Consider the following 14,835-nt stretch of genomic DNA (forward strand, 5'->3'; position numbering starts at 1 on the left):
CACTGTTCTGTTCGTACGTCGCACTCTGAATGTCAAAGTGGCCCCTAATCCCTACACTAACACCTAAACCTCACTTCGAGTAGCTGGGTGGGCCTCATATAGATATATAAATACCTACCTAGTATGAGGGCCTTATAGCTAGTCTCCCTCTCTCCCTCCCTCCCCCCCCCCCCCCCCCCAGTGGTTGTAGGTAGGAAATACAACAATTCTGGCACATCGCAAAATGCAAAAAAGTTATCTCAGTTTGTGCTAATGCCTATGCGAAGTGCTAAGATAGCGCACTTTGCGATAGACAGCCTATTACCATAAAACACGCCCCTCTTCCTATCACATGCGATATTTGTGCATTTTGATAAATCCAGGCCTAAGTTTGGGACTTAGCTGGAGAAACTATAGGTTTTGAAATTCCAGTCTGAATTTCACCATGTTATCTATCTAACAGGCCGATTCAATAAACTCCGCTGGAGAGCCGGTACTCTGAGGCGAGCACCCGCTCTCCTGACACATGCCCAGGTACCTCTCCTGGGTGTGCGATTCTTTATTTAAATTAGGGCCTGCGCTAATAAGGAGGCGCTAGGGACACTAGTGCAATCCCTAGCGCCTCCTTATTAGCAGACCCGCTGACAGCCGTTGCTTAATTTTACCGGCATCGGTTGTCGAACCCGCTGACAGCCACGGGTTTGGAAAATTGACGCCGGCAAAATTGAGCGTCCATTTTCCAGGCCGTGGGCAGATTTTTTTTTTTTTTAAATTTTTGGGGCCTCCGACTTAATATCGTTATGATATTAAGTCAGAGGGTGTACAGAAAAGTAGTTTTTTCCGCTTTTCTGTACACTTGCCCAGTGCTGTCTGAAATTAACGCCTGCCTTTGGCAGGCGTTAATTTCTGAGAGTAAAATGTGCGGCTTGGCCGCACATTTTACTTTCTTATTTTGGGTAACTAATAGGCTCATCAACATGCATTTGCATGTGATGAGCGCTAATAGTTTCGGGGCGGTTGGCCCTGCGTTTTCCACGCGCTATTACCCCTTACAGTATAAGGGGTAATAGCGTGTCAAAAACGCACGGCCAAACGGGATAAACGGTGTGCTCGGCCAAGTGCACCGTTCTGTATCGGCCTGTAAGTGATTAGACAGATAAAGTTTAGCCTAATAGCTTGGGGGCATTCCAGTCAGGCTGGAAGTGAGCCAGATAACATCAATAATCAGCATTATCTGGCTATCTTTCCTGGGTAAGCCTAGTTGTGCTGCAAGGCATTCCTAAAGTTAGCCGTATAACACTTAACCGGCTAACTTTAAGATGGCTAGGTATATTCAGTGGCTTGGCTGTGTTGCTGAATATCTAGTATAAATTAACCAGGTAAGTTTATCTGGCTAACTTGACTGGACTCCCTGCAGCTGATATTGGGCTCAATTATAATGTTTATTCTACTGCTAAGATAGAAGATTTTGTAATGCATGAAGTAAAATAGTAGTTCTTTGTACTCTGCAATACTGAAATTGGCAATGAACTGGTGACAGCTTGTAAAGAAAATGTTCATTAGTTTTGAGAAAAAGACTCTGTAAAGATCAAAGAAGCCTTATGTTAAAATCTATTTGATAGGATGTGAGAGAATACCATAGCATATTTTGTTCCTGCTTAAGCCTCTGCTAAGCATAATGTGCCACTCCAGAATCACACAAACACACACTTTTCAATGAGCTAGAATGCATTTTGTTTTGCCAAAATCAGAACAATGTCCAAAAAATTGAATGTAATATTTGTTCTTTCTTAATTCAGTGCAAAATCATTTTTAATTATTGAGGCCAATATTCAGAAAACCTGAGCCCCTAAATTTGGACACTTAAATTAGATGCCTAAGTGAGGAACCTATTTTCAACTGAAAATTAACATGAATTTAGGGCCCTAAATTTACACCTGCTATTTATTTTCCTAGATTTAGACCATAAATGAGGTGCCTAGTGCTGAAAACCAGTACTAACTTTGTTTCCTTGCTCTAATCAACCTATAGCCACCTACCTTTTAGGGTCCTAAATGTAGGTGCTTAGAGAAAATAAGATCCTAAATTTAGGTTCTCAGCCCTAATAACATTTTCAAAAGGGTTAATTTAGGTTCTTGATTCCTAAAGTTAGGAACCTAAACAATTTGAGATCGGTCTCATTGTTTAAATAAAACATTTTTAATACACATTTTCTTTCTGAGTATGCTGCCCTCTTCTACTATTTAGCATTTCTATAACGCTGCTACCCATTAGAGACTGTCCCTGCTCCACAGAGCTTACAGCCTAGTCAAGGGACGCAGACAAGACAAATAAAACACTTAACCATGTTTTCTATAATAAATAAGATTCCTTAACATTAACAAGACTATGATTAGTGAGAATCAGATTCAAGATTTAAAAGCAACCTCAAATACGTGGGTTTTAGGCAGCATTTGAATTAGACCAGAGTTGGGATGCACAAACTCATGAAAATCCCCTCAAGCTAGTTAGTACTTGCTGCAGATTTCATGTTTATGGAGAGTAAGAGGCTCTGTTGGTTGAAAGAATCTCTGTGTCCTAAAGGTCTCTTTTTATAATAGAGCTATAAGAGTTCTTTATTATCTCCAGTTCAGAAATGTATGATATGTTATGAATACTTTTAACCTCTCAGTTACTTATTGGTGAAAATGACTTATGAAGCTCTTCCTGCTCATAACATTGTAAGATAATGGATTAGTAATTATCTTATTAGGAAATCAAAGGAGGGCCCACAAAATGGTGCATGGTCTCCACTATAAGCCATACTCAGCGAGACTTAAAGGGCTGAATATCTTCTTTAGAAGAAAGAATGAATGGGACATGTACAAACATTCAAATGTCTAGCAGGCTTCAGTAAAGAACCCAAAGATAACATTTTCTATAGAATGAAAAACCTCAAGGACAAGGAGTCTTCACATAAAGATAAAGGAAGAGAAGCTCAAAAGGAGCATGAAAACATTATCTTTTTCACTGAGAGGGTGGTGGGCACTTAGAACAGACTTCTAACAGATATTACAGGAGCCAAAACATGGGCAGAATTCAAGCATGCATGAGATAAACACAGACCTTAGAAGCGGACGGAAGGAGAAGGTTATAGATCCAGTAAGACTTGAGAGCAGGAACAAGTGGGCAGAATGGATTAACAAAGTGGTCCTTTCCTGATGACTTCTATGTTTTAAAAGTTACATTTGGGGATAGCAAGCCAGAGCTGAATGTTTTTATTTATCAATAACTAATTTGGAAAACAAATGAATCTGAGCTGGAAATCAAAGAGGAGAATTTTACATGGAACCTACATGGAACCCAAATGTCTCACTTTTGTAATACTGATTATTTATTTACTGAGGCTTATTAGTCACTAAAGACTCAAATAATAAATCCTTAGAATTTATTTGAAGCATTGTGCCTATAGAAGTAATGTTTGAAGGAGTTGATCCTTCAACATTGCAGACAGATTTTCTATAAGACTTTGATAGATCTATTGACAGCGGACTGCTAATGCTATAGAGTTAGCTCTTTAAAGCCCCACTTCCCACTAACTAAATGTAAACAAATATAGTAATTGTCAAGAGAAGCAAAGAACACCATTCTTAAATTGTAACCAAATTCAGCACTATTCTGGTGAACCGTGGCCTACTTGACATTCCATACTAAGATAAACAAGAGGATCTACTCAAAGTGAAAATGCTTTGTTTGAATGCAGAATAAGACATTTAAGCCCGGATTTTAAAAAGGCTATGCACATAAATTTTGGGGTTTACATGCATGACTGGGCCTTGTGCACGCTGCACACATTTTACAATGGGCCCAGTCATGGTCGTAAACCCCGGTACGTGCAGAAGAGGTGGGCTGGAGTGCGTGGTCTGGAGGGGGGCAGGCTCGGACAGCACCATTAGCCGCTGTACCAGGGAAGCACACGCCAACAACTGGCCAGCGCGGAGTTACTTCAACTCCAAATTTGAAGTAAGTAGGGAAAAAAAAACAAAAAAACCTAATCGGTAGGGGGTCAGGGAGGAGAGGGGAAAAGGTAGGAAGGTTAGATAGAGGTAGAGGGAAGTCCAATCCCATTGCCGCTCATTGCTTTGTAAAATTCCTCGGGCCACCCGCACATGCGCTTGTGGATTTTAAAATCTGGCATGCATGTGCACGCAGACATCGGATTTTATAACGTGTGCACCAGCGCACGCATATTATAAAATTGACATATCCATGTGCATGCGCTGGAAACCTCACACATGCAGGTCTTAAAATCAACCCCTTAGGGAGCAAATCCCAAGGGAAAAATACGAGGTGAAATTCTTCTAAGCACAAAGGAAGAGTGGGATCTGGGGGTAATTGTACTTAATGATCTTAAGGTGGCCAAACTAGTGGATAACATAAGTTCCCTGTACGTACCAGGATCAGTCCAGACTGCTGGGTTATGCCTCCCCTCCAGCAGATGGAGTCAGAGAGAAAACTGAAAGCACCCCCTAGATATACTGGTGTGCCAGCTGCCATCCTTCAGTATTTCCTCTGACTCCAGCAGATTGAGAGGCATAACCTGCGGTCCTGTCCTACTAAAACAATCTTTCAGGTGTTCTTTATGATTTTTATAACTCTGCTGGCTAGATCAACTGGTTTTATTCTCTTCCTTGCTTAGTGTAAAAAAAAAAAAGTTGATATTTTTGTAGCAGTTGTTTGTTGGTTTTGCTAGCGCAGCGTACAGGCAGGCACTGAGAGCTTGGCTCTCATTGTTTTACCCGGATTAGTGTCCCTTTTGATTCCAGACTTTGATCTGAAGAGGGCTTTACTTGGAAAAAAAAAAAGAAAGAGAGTGAATAAAAAGTGGATGCAGGACACATAAGCCCTGTTGGTAGCAGGCAGTGATCCATTTCCAGCCCTAGCCTGCCGCGCTGGTAATTAGCCTGACCAGGGACTCCGGAGGGGGTGGAGGTTTTCACCCGGCGTTAGAGGCGCTTGCACAGGGCTCCTATTTTTGGCGCGCTTTTCTTCTGCCTCCTCGATGCCGCGTTCTTCGGCCTGCACGGCCTGCGGTAGGGCGGGGGCGCGACTCTCCCGGGAGGGTCTCTGCTCACGCTGCATTCCCGGGGGCGAGGGACCCTCCCGGGGGCCGAGCGCAGCCCGCAGCGGCGCGGATCCGTCCTCCTTGGAGCGGCTGAGGAGGCTGTCGGCACCGCGATCGTCGGCCCCGCCTCCCAGTGAGGGGGGAGCCGGCGGCCATCTTGTCCACGAGGCAGCATGTTGATTCTGCCTCTGAGGAGGAGGATTTTCCTCCGCTTTCACCGCCGGCTTTGAGTCCTCATAGTGGCTCCGAATTTGATGCCCCAAGAGCCCCCCCCCCCCTCCGGTGCGTCCCGTGGGGGGATCAATTAAAAGGAAGGTGCCTTTCTCCTCCAAGTTTGTGCTGTTGATGCACCAGGCTTTTTTGGAGGCAGAAGCAGGCTGGGAGCCAGACGAACCCCCCCCCCCCCTCTAAAAGTGCCTAAGGTGTCCTCGGTGCAGGACAAATCGGGAGACCAGGAAAAGGCTGAAGCTCCGGGCAAATCAGGAGCTTGTTCCCTTGGGGGTGCCGACGATCCGGGGTTCCCGGATCTCACCCAGGGCTCACCGGATGGGGCAGGGGCCGACATCTCCGACGCTCAGGGGTCTCTCGAAGGGGACGACCCCCTGGTTTTTACGCCTGTTTGGCAGGGACGAGCTGAACTATTTGATTCTTCATGTTTTGAAGGAGCTGGAGATCCCAGCGCCGCAGCAGGACACGGATACTTCCACTGGGGACGTAGCTATGGCGGGTCAGAGAGCCCCCCCACATACCTTTCCCTTGCACTCTAAGGTATTACAGATCGTGTCTAAGGAATGGGAGGTTCCAGAGGCATCCCTGCGCGTTAGCAGGGCAATGAATAAATTATATCCTCTGCCCTCGGATTCGTTAGAGATTTTTAAGGTCCCTTCGGTGGACTCTGCAGTCACTGCGGTGGTTAAGCATACTACCATTCCCGTCACGGGAGGGGTAGCCTTGAAAGATCTCCAGGACCGGAAGTTAGAGGTCCTATTAAAGCGCATTTTTGAGATTGCGGCTTTAGGAGTCCGGGCTGCGGCTTGTAGCAGTATGGTCCAGAGGGCCACACTGCGCTGGGTGCAACAATTACTAACCACCCAAGAACTCCCGCCGGAAGAGGCGGAGCAGGCCAATTGTGTGGAAGCGGCGGTTGCTTATACAGCGGATGCCCTGTATGATTTGCTAAGGACCTCGGCCCGCACTATGTCCTCGGCTGTTGTGGCCAGACGACTATTGTGGCTCCGTCGTTGGTCGGCAGATGCCTCTCTAAGTCGCGACTAGCTTCTTTTCCCTTTAAGGGGAAGTTGTTGTTTGGTGAGGAGTTGGATCAACTCATCAAAGACTTGGGAGACAATAAGGTGTATAAGTTGCCGGAGGACAAGCCCCGACAATTGCGGTCTTTCGTAAACACGCGGTCCCGATTTCGAGGGCAACGCCGGTTTCGCATGGGAAGGGGTGGATCTTTTCCCAAAGGCAGCAGGGCCCCAGGTCTCAGTCTTGGACTCCTTCCTTTCGAGGCATACGACCACAACGAATGGGTTCCTCGCAGGGTTTGGCCACAGGCAAACCTGCGCAATGAAGGCGCGCGAGCCCATTCCTCCTTCCCACGCATCGGAGGCCGGTTATCCCAGTTTTGGGAGGAATGGGTCAAGATCACTTCAGACCAGTGAGTCCTCGACGTGGTGCGTCACGGTTACGAGTTGGATTTTGCTCGGCCCCTCCGGGATCTTTTTATGATATCTCCTTGCGGTCCTCCGGAAAAGCAACTGGTAATAGCCCAAACCGTGGCCCGGTTACGATCCCTGGGGGCAGTGGTGCCCGTTCCGCCGGATGAGACCAGAACAGGTCTGTATTCCATTTACTTCCTGGTTCCAAAGAAGGAAGGTACGTTCCGGCCAATTTTGGATTTGAAGAGAGTAAACAGGGCCTTGCGCGTTCCCCGTTTTCACATGGAAACTCTTCGATCTGTTATTGCGGCCGTCCACAGGGGAGAATTTTTGGCTTCTTTGGATCTGGCCGAGGCGTATCTTCACATTGGGATCAGGGAGCGCCACCAGAGGTACCTGAGATTCATGGTGCTCGGGGAACACTTTCAGTTTTGCGCCCTCCCGTTCGGGTTAGCCACAGCTCCGAGAGTGTTTACCAAGGTTCTCGTCGTAGTCGCAGCCTTCCTGCGCCGTCGGGGAGTATTGGTGCATCCCTACCTCGACGATTGGCTTATCCGGGCGAAGTCGGAGGACTCGTGCAAGCGAGCAGTCCAGGTGGTGGTTCAGCAACTTCAGTCGCTAGGTTGGGTAGTCAACTTTGCAAAGAGCCAGCTGGTTCCGAGTCAGTGTTTGGAATTTTTGGGAGCACGTTTCGATACCTTGGTGGGCAAGGTATACCTGACTCAGCAGAGACTGGAGAACCTGATGCTTCAGGTACAGAACCTACTGGATCTCCCCTTACCTATGGCATGGGATTATTTGCAGGTCATTGGACATATGGTTTCTACTCTGGAAATGGTGCCGTGGGCTTTTGCGCATATGCGTCCTTTGCAAACCGCTCTTCTTTCTCGCTGGGACCAGAAAACCGGGGATTACAGTGCCCAGTGGCCGCTGATGGAACCGGCTCGGTCCAGTCTAGCTTGGTGGTTGATCCCGGACCACCTCTTGCAGGGGGTAGATCTCGATCCTCCTCAGTGGGTGGTAGTGACGACGGATGCCAGTCTAACGGGCTGGGGAGCAGTCTGTCAATCAAGAGCGGTACAGGGAACATGGTCCCCTCGCCAGGCCTCTTGGTCCATCAACCGTCTGGAGACCAGAGCAGTACGTCTAGCCTTGCGCCACCTTCTGCCCCTGGTACGCGGTCAGGCGGTTCGAGTCCTCTCGGACAACGCAACCACAGTAGCATATATAAATCGCCAGGGCGGTACAAGAAGTCGACCGGTGGCGACCGAAGCAGCGTTGTTGATGACCTGGGCGGAGCGTTATCTGTCCCGCATCGCGGCCACCCACATTGCAGGCGTAGACAACGTTCAGGCGGATTATCTCAGTCGACAACACTTGGACCCCGGAGAGTGGGAGCTCTCGGCCGAGGCAATGAGTCTCATCACCCTACGATGGGGGATTCCGCACCTAGACCTGATGGCGACTCTGCACAATGCAAAGGCGGCGCGTTTCTTCAGCCGAAGGCGAGAGCACGAGTCGGAAGGAGTGGATGCACTTGTGCTTCCATGGCCTCATCTCGTCCTCCTCTATGTATTTCCTCCATGGCCTCTGATCGGCAAGGTGTTTAGACGATTAGAATCGCATCGTGCTCGGGTGATTTTAGTGGCCCCGGAGTGGCCAAGAAGACCATGGTTCGCGGATCTGGTTCATCTTGCGATGGACGGGCCTTTACGTCTGTCATCTTCCAAACCTCCTTCGGCAAGGGCCGATATTTTTAGATCTGGCGGATCGCTTTTGTCTGGTGGCTTGGCTTATGAAAGGAGACAATTAAGGAAAAAGGGTTTTTCTGAGCCTGTCATTTCCACACTGCTTCGGGCACGGAGGCCCTGGAAGGTGTTTGACTCCTGGTGCGGTGTCTCGAAGATTGCGCCACACCGGGCTTCTGTAGCTCAAATCCTTACGTTTTTGCAGGACGGCTTGAAGAAGGGTTTGGCTTACAGTTCTCTGAGGGTTCAGGTAGCAGCTCTGGGGTGTTTGAGAGGAAAGGTTGAAGGGTCCTCTCTCGCCTGTCACCCAGACGTAGCACGCTTTTTACGTGGTGTTCGGAACTTGCGTCTTCCGCTGCGGCCTCCTTGCCCGTCTTGGAATTTGAACTTGGTTCTCAAAGGCCTCAATGCGGCCCCCTTTGAGCCTCTCAGGCGGGCCTCCTTAAAGGATTTAACTCTCAAGACAGTGTTTCTCGTGGCGATCGCGTCCGCTCGTAGGGTCTCTGAGTTGCAAGCTCTTTCATGTAGAGAACCGTTCTTGCGTATTTCTGATTCAGGTGTGTCATTGCGTACGGTACCTTCTTTCTTACCTAAGGTGGTATCGGCCTTTCATGTAAATCAGACAGTGGAATTGCCTTCCTTCTCGGCGACAGAACTACAGTCTTCTCAAGGGTCAGATTTGAGATGTTTGGATGTTCGTCGAGTGCTCATGCGATATTTAGAAGTTACCAATGATTTTCGACGGTCTGATCATCTGTTTGTCTTGTGGCATGGCCCTAGGAAGGGGCTTCAGGCGTCCAAAGTAACTATTGCCCGTTGGTTGAAGGGCTCGATCGCTGCCACGTACATTGGTGGCGGTAAGGCTGTTCCTGAGGGGCTCAAGGCCCATTCTCTCCGTTCTCAAGCGACTTCGTGGGCAGAAAGTCACCTGGTTTCGAGCCAAGAGATTTGCAGGGCGGCCACTTGGAAGTCGTTGCATACTTTCGCTCGACATTATCGGGTTGATGTTCGAGGGCCATCACCTACTTCCTTTGGAAGCAGTGTACTTTGAGCGGGACTCTCGGGGTCCCACCCCATTTATGTCAGCTCGGGTACATCCCAGCAGTCTGGACTGATCCTGGTACGTACAGGGAAAGGAAAATTAGGTTCTTACCTGATAATTTTCATTCCTGTAGTACCAAGGATCAGTCCAGACACCCACCCAGTAATGGTGTTTCAGGAGAGTCCGCTCGTAACGGTATCTTTTCCACTCTTTCAGGTATCGATAACTTGATACGGTAAGTGATTATTCATTTTGTTGCCTTTTGGCTTTGTTTGCTTGGTTGGCTCAGTAGTGTTTGAGCGATGTTAATGCTTACTTTTGCAGAGTTTTACTACTTGATCTAGCCAGTGGCCATAGTTAATTTTTGGCTATTTTTGGCGGAAGGATGATCCATTTCTTCTGCTTTGATATCAATTATACTGAAGGATGGCAGGTGGCACACCAGTATATCTAGGGGGTGCTTTCAGTTTTCTCTCTGACTCCATCTGCTGGAGGGGAGGCATAACCCAGCAGTCTGGACTGATCGTTGGTACTACAAGAACGAAAATTATCAGGTAAGAACCTAATTTTCCTACTTGCCATAATGGGTCAGATCCCAAGGGGTAAATAGATTCCAAGTTGCAAATAGATTCCAAGTTGCTTATCCCAGGAATAAGCAGTGGATATCTTCAACTCCACCTTAATAATGGTTTATGAACTTTTCCTTCAGGAACTTGTCCAAACAGTTTTTAAAAGCAGCTACACTAGTAGCTTTCACCACATCCTCTTGCAACAAATTCCAGAGCTTAATTATGCGTTGAGTAAAAATATATTTTCTCTTATTAGTTTTAAAAGTTACCTAGTACTTCATCAAGTGTCCCCTAGTCTTTGTACTTCTTGAAAGAGTAAACCACTGATTAATGTTTACTTGATCCGTTCCACTTGTTATTTTATAAACCTCTATCCTATGTCCCCTCAGCCATCTCTTCTCCAAGCTGAAGAGTCCTAGAGTGGAGGAGTAGCCTAGTGGTTAGAGCAGTGGGCTATGAACCAAGTGACCAAGGTTTGAGTCCCACTGTCGCTCCTTGTGACCTTGGGAAACTCCATTGCCTCAGGTACAAACTTAGATTGTAAGCCCACTCGGGATAGGGAAATACCTACAGTACCTGAATGTAATCCACTTTGAAATGCTGGAAAAAAAGTGCAGAAAGCAGAATATAAATAAATAAAATAAAATATACTCTTTAGCCTTTCCTCATAAGGGAATTATTCCATCCCCTTTATCATTTTGGTCAACCTTCTCTATACCTTTTCTAATTCTACTATATCTTTTTTGAGATGTGGTGACCAGAACTGCACACAATACTCAAGATGAGGTCACACCATGAGTGATACAGAGCCATTATGATATTCTCTGTTTTATTCTCCATTCCTTCCCTAATAATCCCTAGCATTCTATTCGCTTTCTTGGCACGCTGAGCAGAAGATTTCAATGTATTATCAATGATGACGCCTAGATCCGTTTCCTAAATGTGACTCCTAATGTGGAACCTTGCATCACTTTGCACTTGTCCACATTAAACTTCATTTTCCATTTACATGCCTAGTCTCCCAGATTTACAATTTCTCACAGTCCTCTTGTGATTTAATAATGTTGAATAATTTTGTGTCATCAGCAAATTTGATCACTTTTCTTATTCCCATTCCAGGTCATTTATAAATATATTAAAAAGCAGTGGTCCCAAAACAGATCCTTGGGGCACTCCACTATTCACCTTTCTCTACTGAAAAAATGTACCATTTAGCCATACTCTGTTTTCTATCTTTTAACCAGTTGGCAATCCACAATAGGACACTGCTCCCATCCCATGACATTTTAATTTCCTAAGAAGATTTTCATGAGGGACTTTGTCAAATGCTTTCTGGAAATCTAGATACACTATATCAACCGACTCACCTTTATCCACATGTTTATTTACGCCCTCAAAAAATGTAACAGATTGGTGAGGCAAGACTTCCCTTGGTTAAATCCATGTTGGCTTTGTCTCATTAAATTGCCTATCTTTATGTTCGGCAATTTTGTACTTTATGATAGTTTTTACCATTTTGCCATTTTCAATGATAAACGCCAAAAAGATGCTTGGCTGCATACAGAGAGGAATGGTCAGTAGAAAAAGGGAGGTGATATTGCCCCTGTATAGATCCCTGGTGAGACTTCACTTGGAATATTGTGTACAATTCTGGAGACCGCACCTTCAAAAGGATATAAACAGGATGGAGTCAGTCTAGAGGGTGGCTACTAAAATAGTCAGTGGTCTTTATTCTAAAGCATATGGGGATAAGATCTAAACATGTATACCCTAAAGGGGAAGGCAAGATAGGGGAGATATGATAGAGACATTCAAATATATCAAAGTTTTCCATGCACAGAAGATGAGCTTTTAGCAATGGAAATGAGGGTCTAGAATGAGGGGTCATGAAATGAGGTTGAAAGGGGGTTGATTTAGGAGTAATCTTAGGAAATATTTCTTTACAGAGAGTGTGGTGGATGTATAGAACTGCCTCCCAGTGGAGGTGGCGGGGACAAAAACAGTATCTGAATTCAAGAAAGCATGGGATAAATACAGAGGATTTGTAAGGAAGTGATGAGTTATAGTGCTAAATTAATTGGATGGATGGGCAGACTGGATGGGCCATACGGCCTTTTTCTACTGTCATGTTTCTATAATGCATGCCAGTCAAATTGTAAATGCTAGCAAATGATTGATAAACATCAAGGTACAGAAAGTGTGGCATTTCATTGTCCAGTATCTGTACAGTTTTCAGTAATTAAGACAGTGGTAAGTATTTTAATAAACCCTTCCTTGCCACTTCCCTCTGATAATGAGTAACTAATTTTTATTGTTATTTCTTACAAAGTATCAAGATTACATTAAAACTACCCTTGGTAATTATAGTAAATAATCTGATATCAAGCCACATGATATTTAAACAAACCTAGGCCATGATATTTTTTGAATGATGGTATACAAAAGATTTTAGCATGAATAAATTAAATAAATAAATATGCTATGGAGTATGATGGCAGATGTCAGTGTTTTTCAAATTAGAACCCTTTCCATATCTTCATCCTTTATTCAAAAGCAAAGGTACTTAACTGAACATTGCCAGGCTGGGTCTGTGGCTCAGCTATAGTCCTTTGAGATAGGAGACTCTGCTTTCTGTCTCTTATCTGTGATTATCAGGGTTCAAATGCATCACAAATGTGTGTTGCTTTCAAGCTTCAAGAAAAACTGTGATGTTCTGCCAAACATCTCCGGCTAAAATCCCATGCCCCTGGACACTTCATACATTTCAAATTCATGCTCACCACCTCCCAGTCTAACGCACTTGCCAAACATGACTATGCCCATCTTACAAACCCTTTTGCATCTAACCCTTGCCATCTTTTTGCCACATTTAATTCCCTCCTTAAACGTTTCGCTTCCCTCCCCCGTCACTGTCATGACTTTCATGATAGATTCACACTATTAGTTTTGAGTTCTCAACAGTTTACTCTACCTCAGTCTCCTCCATTTCTTTCCCATGGCCTCCATTCTCCTTTTCTGAAGTGTTACAGTAGAGGAAACTGCCCATCTTCTCTCCTTCTCCAAACTTGCTTCATATTCCTCTGACCCCATTCCCACCTAGTTCCTCAGCTCTGTTTCCATTGTAGTCATCCCTTCTATCTGTCACATTCTCAGTCTTTCACTTTCCACTGCTATTGTTCCTCCTACCTTCAAATATGCTGTGATCATATCACTGCTCAAAAAACCTTTCTTTCTTAGTGTCCAGTCAGATGAATCCAGAACACGTGGGTTTGCACTCCTACCAGCAGATGGAGACTGAGCAAACTGATGTCACAGTACATATACCCCTGCAGTGACCTCAGCCCACAAGTATTCTCCATCTCCAGAAGATGATAGATGTGCATCTCCCCACTGGGAATTGCTTCAGTTTTAAGAAGGAGAATTCAGGAAAGAGAATCAACGCCTCACTCTCCTGCGGTGATACCAAATGGTCCCTTCCCCAGTTTAGATTTCCTAAGGTGATTTCCGTGGTCCCTCAGAGATGTGCCTTGGTCCAGTAGCTGGTTTTGCTGGCTGGACTTAACTGCTTAAGTAGCTGAATGGTAGCGGATGCAGGAAGCCAAATGTTGCGGTGACTGCAGATGCCCTCTTCCCCAGCAGCCAGAGACTGTCTCTGTGCTCCGCCAGGTAAGACTGAGCTCTGGTAAATTAAAAAAAAAAAAAATACACAGAGACTTAGCAGGAGGTTTTACTGTGCAGGGCTTTCTCCTATTCGGTCTCTGAGCTCAGCACTCCATTTCAACATTCGTCCTGCTCCATGGGGAGATCAAGGGATGTGGGCAGCCTGGCAGGTTGAGCAGCCTTTATTGGCTAGGTCCTGCTCCGAGGTTTTTTGCTGTGCGCAGGGTGGTAGGCCACAACGGTTTTTCACGCACTTTCTGAGGCTGCCCTCTACAGACTTGTCTGTCCAGCGTGTGCATCTCGCTGTGCATCCAAGTGTGCACCCAGTTGTTAGGCGCATAGTAATGCCTTGAATTCTGAGTGCCCATGGTCAGTGCTACCTCTTGGCCACGTGCTTACATCAGCACACAAGTGGCTGTGCGATTAAGTTTTTTGTGCACTTCCATTTTGGCCGCCTGGGTGAGCACCTAGCTGTGTGCGCATAAATTTTGGATGTATAATTTTGAGCGCATAGTGGAGCGCCTAGGTGTGCATGCTTAGGTCCTGGACGCATAATTTTTGGCTGCCTAGGTGAGTGCCTAGGTATGCGCATATAAATGTTGGATGCATACATTTCTTTTGGGCGCCTAGTTGCGCGCCTATATAGAAAAAAAAAACATACATGCGCCTATATAGAAAAAAACAGCTAGACACACGCCTCCGCCTGCCGCTCAGCACATTGTCGGCCATTATGGTGCTTGTGCCTAAGAAGCCTAAGTGTCTGTCTCTTTGCATTGCTTGTCATATTCGGTCGTCTCCACCAGGAGTGCCCACTGAATTGTGCTTGCGCTGTTTGGAGTCTCAGGGTGAATTGTCTTCCTCTGATTTCGCTAAGCCTGTTTCTTCCCAGCTGGATGTGGGTCTGGGTAAAGATGACTCAGGTGGGGCACCTAAATTTGGAACTCCCCTAATTGGTTCCTCAGCAGGGGAATGTAGCTTAGTGAGTACTCCTCAGGTACCTCCCGGTCTAGATGCTTCTACTTTTTCCTGGGTAGAATTTTTCCAGGGGTTACAATATTTTCTTCAGGTGTAG

At 46.0% G+C, this 14,835-nt stretch overlaps 1 protein-coding gene across 1 annotated transcript in view; it reads left to right on the top strand.

Moving 5' to 3' along the window:
• PAN3 (poly(A) specific ribonuclease subunit PAN3) overlaps window positions 1–14,835 on the top strand; it is a 315,850-nt gene that overhangs the window by 268,837 nt on the left and 32,178 nt on the right. The gene's annotated exons all lie outside the window — the stretch shown is intronic.

This window comes from Rhinatrema bivittatum, chromosome 5, assembly GCF_901001135.1.
Source record: "Rhinatrema bivittatum chromosome 5, aRhiBiv1.1, whole genome shotgun sequence".
NCBI lineage: Eukaryota > Metazoa > Chordata > Amphibia > Gymnophiona > Rhinatrematidae > Rhinatrema > Rhinatrema bivittatum.